Source organism: Kogia breviceps, chromosome 9 (assembly GCF_026419965.1).
Source record: "Kogia breviceps isolate mKogBre1 chromosome 9, mKogBre1 haplotype 1, whole genome shotgun sequence".
NCBI lineage: Eukaryota > Metazoa > Chordata > Mammalia > Artiodactyla > Physeteridae > Kogia > Kogia breviceps.
In genome coordinates, this window is record NC_081318.1 from 109,012,927 (window position 1) to 109,025,779 (window position 12,853).

The 12,853-nt window shown below is 43.4% G+C and overlaps 1 protein-coding gene across 8 annotated transcripts in view; it reads right to left on the reverse strand.

Annotated features, from left to right (window-relative positions):
• The window catches only part of EGFR (epidermal growth factor receptor), a 195,482-nt gene that overhangs the window by 92,288 nt on the left and 90,341 nt on the right, over positions 1 to 12,853 (reverse strand). The gene's annotated exons all lie outside the window — the stretch shown is intronic.

The following is a 12,853-nucleotide window of genomic DNA, read 5'->3' on the forward strand; positions in this document are numbered from 1 at the left end:
GGAAACCATAAATAAGACGAAAAGACAACCCTCAGAATGGGAGAAAATACTTGCAAATGAATCAACAGACAAAGGATTAATCTCCAAAATATATAAACAGCTCATGCAGCTCAATATTAAACAAACAACCCAATCCAAAAATGGGCAGAAGACCTAAATAGACATTTCTCCAAAGAAGACATACAGATGGCCAGAAGCACATGAAAAGCTGCTCGACATCACTAATTATTAGAGAAATGCAAATCAAAACTACAATGAGGTATCACCTCACACCAGTTAGAATGGGCATCATCAGAAAATCTACAAAAAACAAATGCTGGAGAGGGTGTGGAGAAAAGGGAACCCTCTTGCACTGTTGGTGGGAATGTAAATTGATACAGCCACTATGGAGAACAGTATGGAGGTTCCTTAAAAAACTAAAAATAGAATTACCATACGATCCAGCAATCCCACTCCTGGGCATATACCCAGAGAAAACCATAATTCAAAAAGACACATGCACCCCAATGTTCATTGCAGTACTATTTACAATAGCCAGCTCATGGAAGCAACCTAAATGCCCATGGACAGACGAATGGACAAAGAGGTTGTGGTACATATATACAATGGAATATTACTTAGCCATAAAAAGGAACGAAATTGAGTCATTTGTTGGGATGTGGATGGATCTAGAGACTGTCATACAGAGTGAAGTCAGTCAGAAAGAGAACAACAAATATCGTATATTAACGCATGTATGTGGAACCTAGAAAAATGGTACAGATGAACCAGTTTGCAGGGCAGAAGTTGAGACACAGATGTAGAGAACAAACGTATGGACACCAAGGTGGGAAAACTGCAGTGGAGTGGGGATATTGGTGTGCTGAATTGGGCGACTGGGATTGACATGTATACACTGATGTGTATAAAATTGATGACTAATAAGAACCTGCAGTATAAAAAAACAACAACAAAAAAATACCAACAACTAATACTAAACTTTCTTTGGGTTATTGGTATGGAAGTATGTTAATATAAATGTTTCAGACATTACATGAAATTTCTAAAAATGTTCTGGTGTAATGTTATAAGTCATAATTCTAGTTATTACTTTAAAATGTATATCTCAGAAATAACTAAATTTCCTTGCCAATTGCATTATTATGAACTTTCATCAAATCTTTAACCATGGTCATTTTTAAGTCTTTTGTCATTTACAGAGTTCTGGGTGTACTCTGATGCTTTTGCAACAACGTTCCTATAAAAGGGTTTCGTCTTCAAGGAATTCATGCAAAAGACTCTGACAAGTACAGGTTTCTGGTAACTGACTGCACTGCTGAACTGAATGAATAAGCATTTTCAGAACTCTAATGGAAAACTGATGAATTCATAAAAGTACTAACAAAAAATCAAGATAAAAAAACAAATTAATTACATGGGACTGAGTGAACTGATGAGGATGATTATAATTTTTGTGATTTTCTGAATTTAAAAAAAAAAAGAAAGGTAAATAGAAAAAGAAAAATCTCCCTGCCAATTTTTTAAGTTTATTGTACTAAAACCCAAATCCACTTTTTTTCATAATTGGTTTTCCTTTAAATTAGTTTGGATAAATGGGGCTTTATTGTACAGTTATTCCTAAGTGGTTAAATTGATTATAGAATACAAATAGTCCATGCAAAACTATCACCAGATTTCAGTTTTAAAAGAGTATCCTGAAAAAAAGAGAGTGCCCTGAGATGACCATGTTTACTCAACTCCAAGTATAGATTGCCATAGGTTTATCAATTGTTTATTTTTCGATGATGTTCCTGCTTTTTTCCAAACATGATGAGTATTTTGCACTTCATGTATCTACATGTGTGTTTAATATAGGAAATACCTGCTGAAAATTTTATTTAAATTGACTCTTTACTAGCTATAGAATTAGGAATTTTGATTACCAAGATACAACCTGAAGTCTAGGATGATATAAAGGAATTATGTTTATAAAAAAAAAAAAAAACAAAAAACAACAACAACAAAAAAAACCTTTCCTTCCAGTGGCACCATCCTAAGCCCTCCTAACTGTGGCATTTCCATGGTGTTTACCTGGTGGGCTGCTGACATAAGAGGCCAGGCCGCTTCCCAGGGTAACACTCCTCTGTTTGATCTCCTCTTTTTTTTTTTTTTTTTTTTTTTTTTTGCGGTACGCGGGCCTCTCACCGCTGTGGCCTCTCCCGTCGCGGAGCACAGGCTCCGGACGCGCAGGCCCAGCGGCCGTGGCTCACGGGCCCAGCCGCTCCGCGGCACGTGGGATCTTCCCGGACCGGGGCACGAACCCGCGTCCCCTGCATCGGCAGGCGGATTCTCAACCGCTGCGCCACCACGGAAGCCCTGATCTCCTCTTATTTAACTGAACACATTTACTCTTGAGGTGAGGCCAGCTCACCTAACGGCTCAAGTCAAGGAATTCATCTCTATCGGATTTTATTCAATCCGAATGGTAACAATATTTTTAGTGCGTTTTAGACCACATTTTAGGCAATTTTAAACCTAAGACATTCACTGCTGCATTTTATTCAAGAAGGCTGGTAGGTCCTCCTGGAAGCCTGTCTCAATCGATCGAAACAACAGGCTCAGGAAACGGAAATCCACGTCTAATAAGAAAAATGTGTGAGGTAAGAAAAAACAGCCAAGGAAGCAGGATGAAACCTGCCTCACTGGGCAGCTGCCGCAAACCCGTTACTGGGGGGTTGAAATCATACCCTGGTTGACTGAGCCCAAACCACAAAGCGTCTAACGAACGAAGCACAGCACTGGAGCTCTGGTCACTTTGCTGTTGCACGGGTGGAGCTGGAGGACCCGGCCGGCCGGCCGGCTCAGGGGTGCTCTTGCACTTGGTACCTAACCCAGCTGGCAGGAATCTTGGGAAGAGTGCAGGCAGCTGTCTGCCAGCATTCAGCAAGTCCAAATCCAATTGCTATGGTTTCTGAATCAGTTCCTGGGATATAAATGGAAAGGGGAAAAGAGACAATGATGCTTCCAAGAATAAAAGCAGTATAAGTCTGGAAACTCCCCAAAACTCTCCTCACTGGAAGGAAGCTTTTCTGAAGGCACTTGAATCCCCTTCAGTTCTGCATACTGCCAATGGAAAATGAAATCACTCCCTTCTTGGCTCTGAAACGTTTCTCTAGCTACTTCACACCTGGGCCCAAGATCTGCCAGGGGCCAGCTGGTCATTGTGCAGAGGCTGGTGGCTGATGGCCAGCAAGAGGCAAGAGAAAGGAAAGCGGAGCTAAAATTGGTCCCAAACACAGTCTGAAAAGCAATATTTGAAATTCGACTTCCGGGTGTGAACAGGAAGCAACATGGAAATGCAGTAATTAGAGGACTGAGAGTGGCCTGGGTCCTTGATTCTGTTCATGCAGATACAGTCTCTTATGAATATCTTAGGTTATGGATACATATTAATTGAGCTCTCTCTCTATATATATATATATAAAACTAAATAATCTTAAGACACTTAAGATTTAAGACAAAGGCCTATAAATGATCGAGGGCAGTGCTAAGGCAAACCTTGGGCTGTGTCCAACCTCTGCTGCCTTTCCCCTGGTGGGGCTGGGAGGGCTGCCCCGGCAGCAGCGGGTGGCCCCTGCAAGGCTGGGCGGGCTTAGCTGTGGGGACACAGACACACACTTCTGTGCTATCACCTAACGGGGATTAGGGGGATGGATTCCCAGAGCCATCTCTCTCTATCGGGACCCTTTGTCACTCTCTGGAAATTCTCATGAGATTCACAGAAAATCTTCTCTCCTACCCTCTTCCCCCACAGACTCTTACACTGATAACATCACACCTCTTGATATCTGTTTACACTGTTATACCTCTCAGTTTCTTCTGTCTTTTCACACCCCCTAACGTACCTCCACATTTGGTTATCTAGGTGACCTTGATCTCAGCGGAGGGCTAGCTTGCCCCGAGTTCCTGCAAGGAAAATACACAACCAGCCTTGGAGTAGTACCCCAGGTTTTCTCTTCCTTCAGAACTTCACTGGAGAACAATTTCAGTACTCATTGAAAAAGAGAATGCTTTTATACGCCTGTTTTTGTTTGTTGAAATACCAAAGGCCTCTTTGTCATGCAAATAAACACACACCCACAGTCCTAGGCTCAACAGATTAACAGAATCTATCCTTTGAGACAAAAGTTTACACCTAAGCCAAGAGGAAGAATCACTTTAAGGCCTGAAAAGAATTTAAGTCCTTCTGCAAAGGTAATTTTCTGACTAACAATGACTCACATGGGAAGGAGAGGAAGCTTCGCGTTACTGCGTCAGGACCGGTCTCATCTTGCTTTCTGCTTCGTCTCGGGCCATAGGATCCCTTGTAACCAAACACTGTGCTTGGTGCCTTGTACCGGCCCTTGGCTTTTTTTGAAGACGGCCATGAGGCCACAACCTCAAGGCAGAAATCAGCCTGAAGTTACTGTTATCTGGGAACACAGTGCAATGCCCGAAGATCTTTCACTCCTCTAGATATTCCTTACGATTCTCCCGACATGGATGTAAGTCTCCCAGTGTAACGACAGTAAAATTTGATTCTAGGAAAGAATATGAGTCCTTGAGGATACCTTTTTTTTTTTTTTTTTTTTTTTTTTTTTTTTTGCGGTACGCGGGCGTCTCACCGCCGTGGCCTCTCCCGTTGCGGAGCACAGGCTCCGGACGCGCAGGCGCAGCGGCCACGGCTCACGGGCCCAGCCGCTCCGCGGCACGTGGGATCTTCCCGGACCGGGGCACGAACCCGCGTCCCCCGCATCGGCAGGCGGACCCTCAACCACTGCGCCACCAGGGAAGCCCCGAGGATACCTTTTGTTTGGATTACATCCATATATTTTATGTTGAAAGAGACTTTAAATAACATTGCAGGTCCCATAATTTCATCCTCTGTGTATATTAACATACTCCCTTTCTGACTTCCAAGGCTGTGGAATTTACTGCCTAATAAGGCAGCCTGTTCTTCATCTGGGCCCTCACTGTTTATCCTGTTAAAGGCTGCTCTTCACCCTCCTTCCCTTCTAGTCACTCTATCATAGTACCCTATTTTTTTTTTCAACGATCGTTGACCAGTATCATTAATTTCCTTTTTCTTTTGTAGGTTTACTTCTGCGTTTTCTGTTTTCCGAACTAAAATGCAAGCTCCACGAGAGCAGGCAACGGGCCAGGCCTGTGACCCTGCTGCCAAGATGCTCTGTGCTTCCTCTCTAAGCCTATGGAAGCCCCAGATCTTAGAGTTTGGCCCCGGCCCCGGCCCCGGCCCCGCCCACCCCCAGCCCCGCCTCCCTGCAGGCGGAGTCCATTCCTGCTCTGGAGAAACGCTCTTTGGAGATTTGAGGGATCGCTGTCCTGTGTGCAGCCCACTCCCAATCTCTCCCGTCAGGACTAAGTAGCCTCATCTCTTTCAGCTATTATTCATGAACCCTGGGCAGGCTACGTTTCCTCAGTCTTAGCCTAGTTTCGCACCTTCTTAAAAATGTAACACTTAAAACTCTCACAGGGCTTCCCTGGTGGCGCAGTGGTTGAGAGTCCGCCTGCCGATGCAGGGGACACGGGTTCGTGCCCCGGTCCGGGAAGATCCCACGTGCCGCGGAGCGGGTAGGCCCGTGCGCCACAACTACTGAGCCTGCGCGTCCGGAGCCTGTGCTCCGCAGCAAGAGAGGCCGCGATAGTGAGAGGCCCGCGCACCGCGATGAAGAGTGGCCCCCGCTCGCCGCAACTAGAGAAAGGCCTCGCACAGCAACGAAGACCCAACACAGCCAAAAATAAATAAATAAATAAAAACTCTCACAAACCTCTGACCAGATTTCACTTCCAGGAATTATCCAACAGAGACTTACCTAAGTGCATTAAAATGTATGAACAAGTATGCAACCTTTTCTAGAAATAAGCCAAATATCCAACGATAGAACGTTGGTCAGACAGATTAGGGCACATTCTAATCCTGGTATACAGGGCGGCTATTAAAAGAATGCATCCACATGGAATCTGCTCAAGTTGTAGTATGAAGTTAAAAAGAAAAAAGGAACTTTTAGAACATGATTACAAACATGAGTTACGAACTCTAAATTACAGGTTAGAGCATGGATATGATTCTAGTTTTGTTGAAAATTCATTACGTATACCCACCTCTCTCTCTCTCTCTCTCTCTCTCTCTCTCTATATATATATATATATATATATATATATATATATATATATACACGTATATACATATATACATACACACGCATATATATGTCTCCATACACACACATATATGCTCTATGAAAGGCAAAATTTGGGGGAAAGCTATAAACTTGTTATTTCTCAGTTGTGTGGGGATAGGTTTATGGGGATTTTTACTTTACGTCACATATTTCTATAATTTTTGAAGTTTTAAAAATATATATGTATATATAATTATAAGGTTATTTGGAAGATCAGAAAAGCAAAATGTTACTCCAGGAGAGGTCTGGCGAGGGAAGCTGGCCAGCACCAGTTCCTCGTTTGCTCTGAACACCAGCCATCCTTCCATTAATTCATAAGAGGTGCTCAAGGTGTGTTTTGGAACACAGAGAGTAAGTCTGCACAAAGCTTGCCGGCAACCGCAACTCCTGGTCTGTCCAACTCCCAGCCCGCACTTCTGAGAAGAGTCTACATATAGCCATTTCCTATCGCTTGTGGCTTTTCTAGGCTCCTACATGAAAAATAGACTAGCTCAGGGTCAGAGAGTTTTTACTTGGAATGAGTCATAGTACAGCTAAGAATCACCTTTCAGAAGTTCTGCCAACTTAAGAAGAATAGAACTTTTGTTTCAGCTTCATCTTTCAAGGATAATGCCTGAAGAGGAAATACAGAGCTTTGTAAGAAACCCAGTGGGATCCAGTAAAAAGATGTTTCATTTACACAGCAGTGCAGTTGTTTTCCAGTTATTCTTTGCTTATTGACATTTTCATGCATAGTGTAACACAGTATAACCGTTTGCATGGATTTTAAATATTTTTCTTAGTTTGCAAATCATTTATTTTGCAAGTACGCCTGTCTTTTCCGTAGTTTGTTTCAGATAACGGGGGGCGGGGGGGAATCTAGTGAGTGGGCAAATTCTCTCCAGATAATGTTTAGGCACTTGTGCAAAAATCATCGCACAATTTCATATGCAAACACTGTTCTATCTCCAAATCTGTGGCCTCTGGAATTTGGAAGTCATATGTACTCTGGACAAGCGGAATTCACTCCTGTGCTTTATGAGGCACTCTGTCTGGCAGGACATGGCTGGGACATTACAGGATGCTGAAAAATAGGAACTCTGACATTTCCCACTCCCTGCAGCATTCACTCCTCACATATTCCCTTTCTTTGGGGTTATAATGCCAATATCTCACATGAAATTCATTAAACATGAACACCTGAAATAGTAATAGATTTTTTTTATATCACTTAACTCTATAGGTGCTACTGAAAACAAAACAACTGGAAAATAGTCTGTATCACTAATTAACAAGACCTAATGGGCATTTTCCTTCACTGAGGAATCATATTCTTCTAGCGATCATTTGCTTGTCATGTAGCTTGCCAACGGAAATAGGAAAAAAAATATACACCAAGTATCAAGAACAAAAAATGGGGAGAAAGAGGAAGTGACAGACAGGAGGAAAGACATTTGTTATAACATGAACTATTTTGTGTAAACAATGAGAACGCCTGGGCTTTAATAAACCAGATGCTGCCAGATTATGCTTAATATATTTCTTTTCTGACAAAGCAGACTTACTTTTCCTGTATTGTAATTTTACTTAGAAAAACACAAGGTTGGAAATACATATGCATGTTTTATATGCAAAGATATTATACATATATTTAACATGTTCATTATGAAAACGAATTCAGGAACATCTGAGTTAGAACGGAAGACAATTCCATGGTTGATAGGGTAATGTCTTGACTCCTAGACTTTTAACAAGATCTCTAAACACCACTTTTTAAAAACTGATTGTAAAATAGGCATTTTACAATGCAGGTGTTGAGGAAAAATCGATAAACTGCTGCGTTAAGGATACGTATTGGTAGAGGATGCAACAAAATCCCAGAGTTTGGGGAAAACGTCTTAGAGTTAAAGTCTGGAACGTCACTTCGTATTAATCACGTCTAGACTTCCAGGTGAGATGATTAATTTGACAGGTTTTGCTTTAAGTCTTTGACGAAGGTGACGTTTCCCTCAGGCCTGTGGACTGCGAAGCAGACACGGCATCCCTGCACGGGCACAGGGACGCTTAAAGGAAACAGCACTGGGCACTGATACACAACCACTGCGGAACTTGGTGCCCAAAGAGATGGGATCGACTTCAAGTTAGGAGCAGGGCAAAACGCATCATGAAATACAGAGATACAGCTGCCAACAAGAAGGGAAAAGATGGGCACGGCCCGCTGGCGGGACATCTATGGAGGACGACACTCCCGGTGACTCCTGACTCAGGGCCAGAAGAGCTCTAGCTTACCCCCGAACTGAGAGTGGGTGTCAACAAGCAGTGAGCCCTCAACCAGTGCTGGGAGGGGATGAGTTTCTCTCCACTATCCATCCATGTACTGTCAGAGTAACCCAAGTCTCTGGCCTCCACATCTGGACACAAAGCTTCTACCTACTCTTCGGAATGGCCGTGGCCCTGGCTTTCTACTGAAGTGGTCCAGCTCGGCCCGGACCTGGGTCTCTCTCTGATCTCCTGGGGCCTCTACGTACTGCGTCAAATACCTCCTTTAATAAAGTCTTGAATTTTGTTGTTATCAAAAAAGAACTGAGAAATTCACGCGACAGCCTTCTTACTTCATGCTTAAAACTTTTATTACTTCTTCGCACCATCCTACTTCTTTCAGAGGAAAGAATAAAAATAACTAGTTTTTAAAAACCCACTCGTCAAATGAGCATTTATTTTAAATTATGTCTTATCTATCAAATAGATCTTTCTACCAAGACAGCTAAATTAAAAGTTTATACATTTGGAATAACCTTAAATATAAATGAACTTTAGAGTAAAATCAGGATTCTTTTTCTACACATGGGCTCTGTGTTCTAACGTGGTGAACCTATATGCTCTGTGCTCTACCTGGATGTTGTCACAGCCCCTTTATTTTATTTTATTATTTTTTAACATCTTTATTTGAGTATAACTGTTTTACAATAGTGTGTTAGTTTCTCCTTTACAACAAAGTGAGTCAGTTATACATATACATATGTTCCCATATCTCTTCCCTCTTGGGTCTCCCTCCCTCCCACCCTCCCTATCCCACCCCTCTAGGTGGTCACAAAGCACAGAGCTGATCTCCCTGTGCCATGCGGCTGCTTCCCACTAGCTATCTATTTCACATTTGGTAGTGTGTATATGTCCCTGCCACTCTCTCACATGGTCACAGCTTACCCTTCCCCCTCCCCGTATCCTCAAGTCCATGCTCTAGTAGGTCTGTGTTTTATTCCAGTCCTACCACTAATCTCTTCATGACATTTTTTTTTTTTAGATTCCATATATATGTGTTAGCATACGGTATTTGTTTTTCTCCTTCTGACTTACTTCACTCTGTATGACAGACTCCAGGTCTATCCACCTCATTACAAATAACTCAGTTTCATTTCTTTTTATGGCTGAGTAGTATTACATTGTATATATGTGCCACATCTTCCTTATCCATTCATCTGTCGATGGACACTTAGGTTGCCTTTAGAGACAGGTACAGGTGGCCCGGCTCTGCGCCCAGTGTTCCGAGGGCCCCTCAGGCTGTGGCTGTGCCTTATTCACTACATGTATCACTTATGCAGGAGCTGTTTTCATGGTGAAACGGAGAGAAACAATTCATGTCTACACGTACGCACTGAAACTACTAGACCCAGATTCTCCCTTCCCCCCGGCCCCTGCCAACTTTATTAAGGAATAACTGGCAAATCTAACTGCATACATTTCCAGCGTATGATGTGATGCTTGATATGCATATGCGCTGAGAAATGATTACCGAGATCAAGACCACCTCGCATAGTTAAACTCTTTTTTTGTCTGTGTGATGAAAGCACCTAAGGGCTACTCTCAGCAAATCTCAAGTATACAATACCGTGTTATTAACTGCAGTTACCAAGCCGCACTTTAGATCCTCTGAGCAAACTCCGCTTAAGACTGAAAGTTTGTACCTACCTCTCCCCATTTCCCCCTCCCTCCGACCCAATGTCTCTTTCATCATAGAAGGGATGCCCAACTCTCTGTTTTACAAGAAAGTGACAGAGTAAATCCCTCTCTTCAAACAACAGGAAACTGACTTACAAAACCACTTAGAATGAGATTTTTTTAAAAGTAAAACAGCAAGGGAACTAGTTTCCCCTCTAGTACCTGAAGCAGTGAAGGCACACCCTTTTCCTTGGTTTCCTGAAGTACACGGAGCCACACTGTAATCCAATGTGTTACTCCTGCCTAAATGTTTGACATCAGGGGAGACAGCTAAAAATTAGCAATAAGGGCAAGGATGCAACAACTGCAAGACCATAACAATAATTTAAAATACCGATTATACTCCAAATCCTCAAATCAAGAGCAAACATCCATTGTACAATTAATTTTCAAAGGGGCATCATTGTAGTATAAATTGACCATATTAACCAAAAAAAGGTGTTATTAATCATTAATACTATTTCTATCATGGAAAAGTTTACTAACCCAAATTCCCTGCCCCCCTCACCACCACCCCCCACTTGTCTTCCATTTGAGTAGCTTTCTGAGAGCAGCTGATCTGTCTTAGATCAAATGAAGCCAAGGCATAAACAACAAAATGATTCTACATCACTTTCCCTGCCAGGCTGCCCACTTCCTACTTCACTGGAAAGCAACAGAAAAAAACAAAAATAAAAACAAAACAAGACAAAAACCAAACTCCACAGGGTCACTAACATGGGTTTTGAGTGGAAGGAGTCAGTGCTTCCCCAGAATTGCCGGGCTGAGCCCGGCCTCACCATGGGGCGGGGGCTGGGAGAAGGCGGCAGACGGGCCAACTTGGCGGCGACTCAACCCACCCAGCATCTCTGCCCTGAGAGCACGAAGCGACACCAACCACCGTGGAGCACGCAGTGTATGCCGGGCGCCGAGTGCCATGCTCCTCCTTGGGGTTCTTAAGATAACTACCTCCATAACTGGCCCTAGTGTTTCTTAATTTATAGATGAGAAAAACAAGACTCAAGAAAGCGACCTTGCCAAGGTCACAGAGCATGTAGGCAGCTGGGGTGGGAGTTACAGCCAGCCTGTCTCAGCATCAAAACCCCACCCACCCAGACGCCCCTTGTCCACGGCAGCCACGCAGAAAAGCTGGGACCCACGTGTGTGGGCTTCAGTCCAGCTTGGCAGGCTGTCACCTGCGTGGCCTTGGTATATTCACCTAGGCTCTCTAGGCCTCGGTTTTCTCCTGCTGAATTGCTTACAATGCTTTTTGCCACAAAGGGTTGTTAATGAGACCCTGCAGCTCACATGCCAGTGTCTATCACACAGTAAGCATTTGATAAACATTTCCTATTCCTATTAGCTACAGATGTTCTTTTATCCTCAGCACGTCCGTGGGTGCTTCTGGGTGGACATAAGCACTACAGATCCTATAAATTGGGTTTTGATTCAGGCAGAGATTAACACTGCTGTTTTAGTTGTTGTTTTTTTTGTGTGTGTGTGTGGTACACGGGCCTCTCACCGTTGTGGCCTCGGAGCACAGGCTCCGGACGCGCAGGCGCAGCAGCCACGGCTCACGGGCCCAGTCGCTCCGCGGCACGTGGGATCCTCCCGGACCGGGGCACGAACCCGCGTCCCCCGCATCGGCGGGCGGACTCTCAACCGCTGTGCCACCAGGGAAGCCCAACACTGCTGTTTTTAATATGAGCACAGGCACTTCTACCCTCTGGCATGAAAAAATAAAAATAAAACAATGTAATGCAAGTAATAAATTTTTAGAAACTATACCATTCAAGAAAAATTAATTTTCGTGAATTACAAGATGTGAACTTCCCATACAGCATCCTTTATTCTTGTAACCAGAGAGGACAAAACTTGTATGAATAGCTCCCAATTAAGAGACAGGTTCCGGAATATTTATAGGTTTCCTGCAGGACATTATTCTACAGATTCTTGTGTTTGGAAGAACGTAGTCTGATGTCTAAATTTCCTTGACAATATTCCTTGCTCAGATCCAGACACCACCATCCACCGGTAACCCTGTTCTTCCCAAACCACGCTACCTACACAGCTCTGTCTATAAAAACTTTCTTCCTTAGACTGAGCTTCAAGTGAAATATGCCAGCTTCCACTCCACCTCTTAATGTGACACTACAGGTTCGTGAATGTCCAGTTAATTTTGCAAGGGTATCTTTACAAAAACGCATTAGAGAGTGTTAGGAATGTAGAGACATTTTAAGGCATATTAAAATGATGAACTGCAACGAGGCCATCTAGTTAACTAAACCATAATATTAATTAGCAACGATGTGGTGGCTGATAGGATTTCATGGACTCCCATCGGGTAAACAGAGCCTGTTGACAGAGTGCTGATTTCCAAGCAGATGAGGGTAGCAGAGTGAACAGCGGACAACTCAGCCTCGGTCAACATCTGTGCCACGATCCAGTAAATAAAGCCACAGAAATCATTATGAAACACTGGGATTCGGAACAGTATGTGCCGGGTGGCAGGATCGGATCCCAGGCGTCCTCAAGAAGCTAGAATGAAGGAGTGTTGAGAATAGCATTAATTTTAAAAGGGGCGAATGACAAGTGCTTTACTTAGGTTCCCAAACCCTGACACACCAGGATAGCAAGCAGCGGCTGGGAAAGGGCAGGAGTGGTCGGGGGGCTGCTTG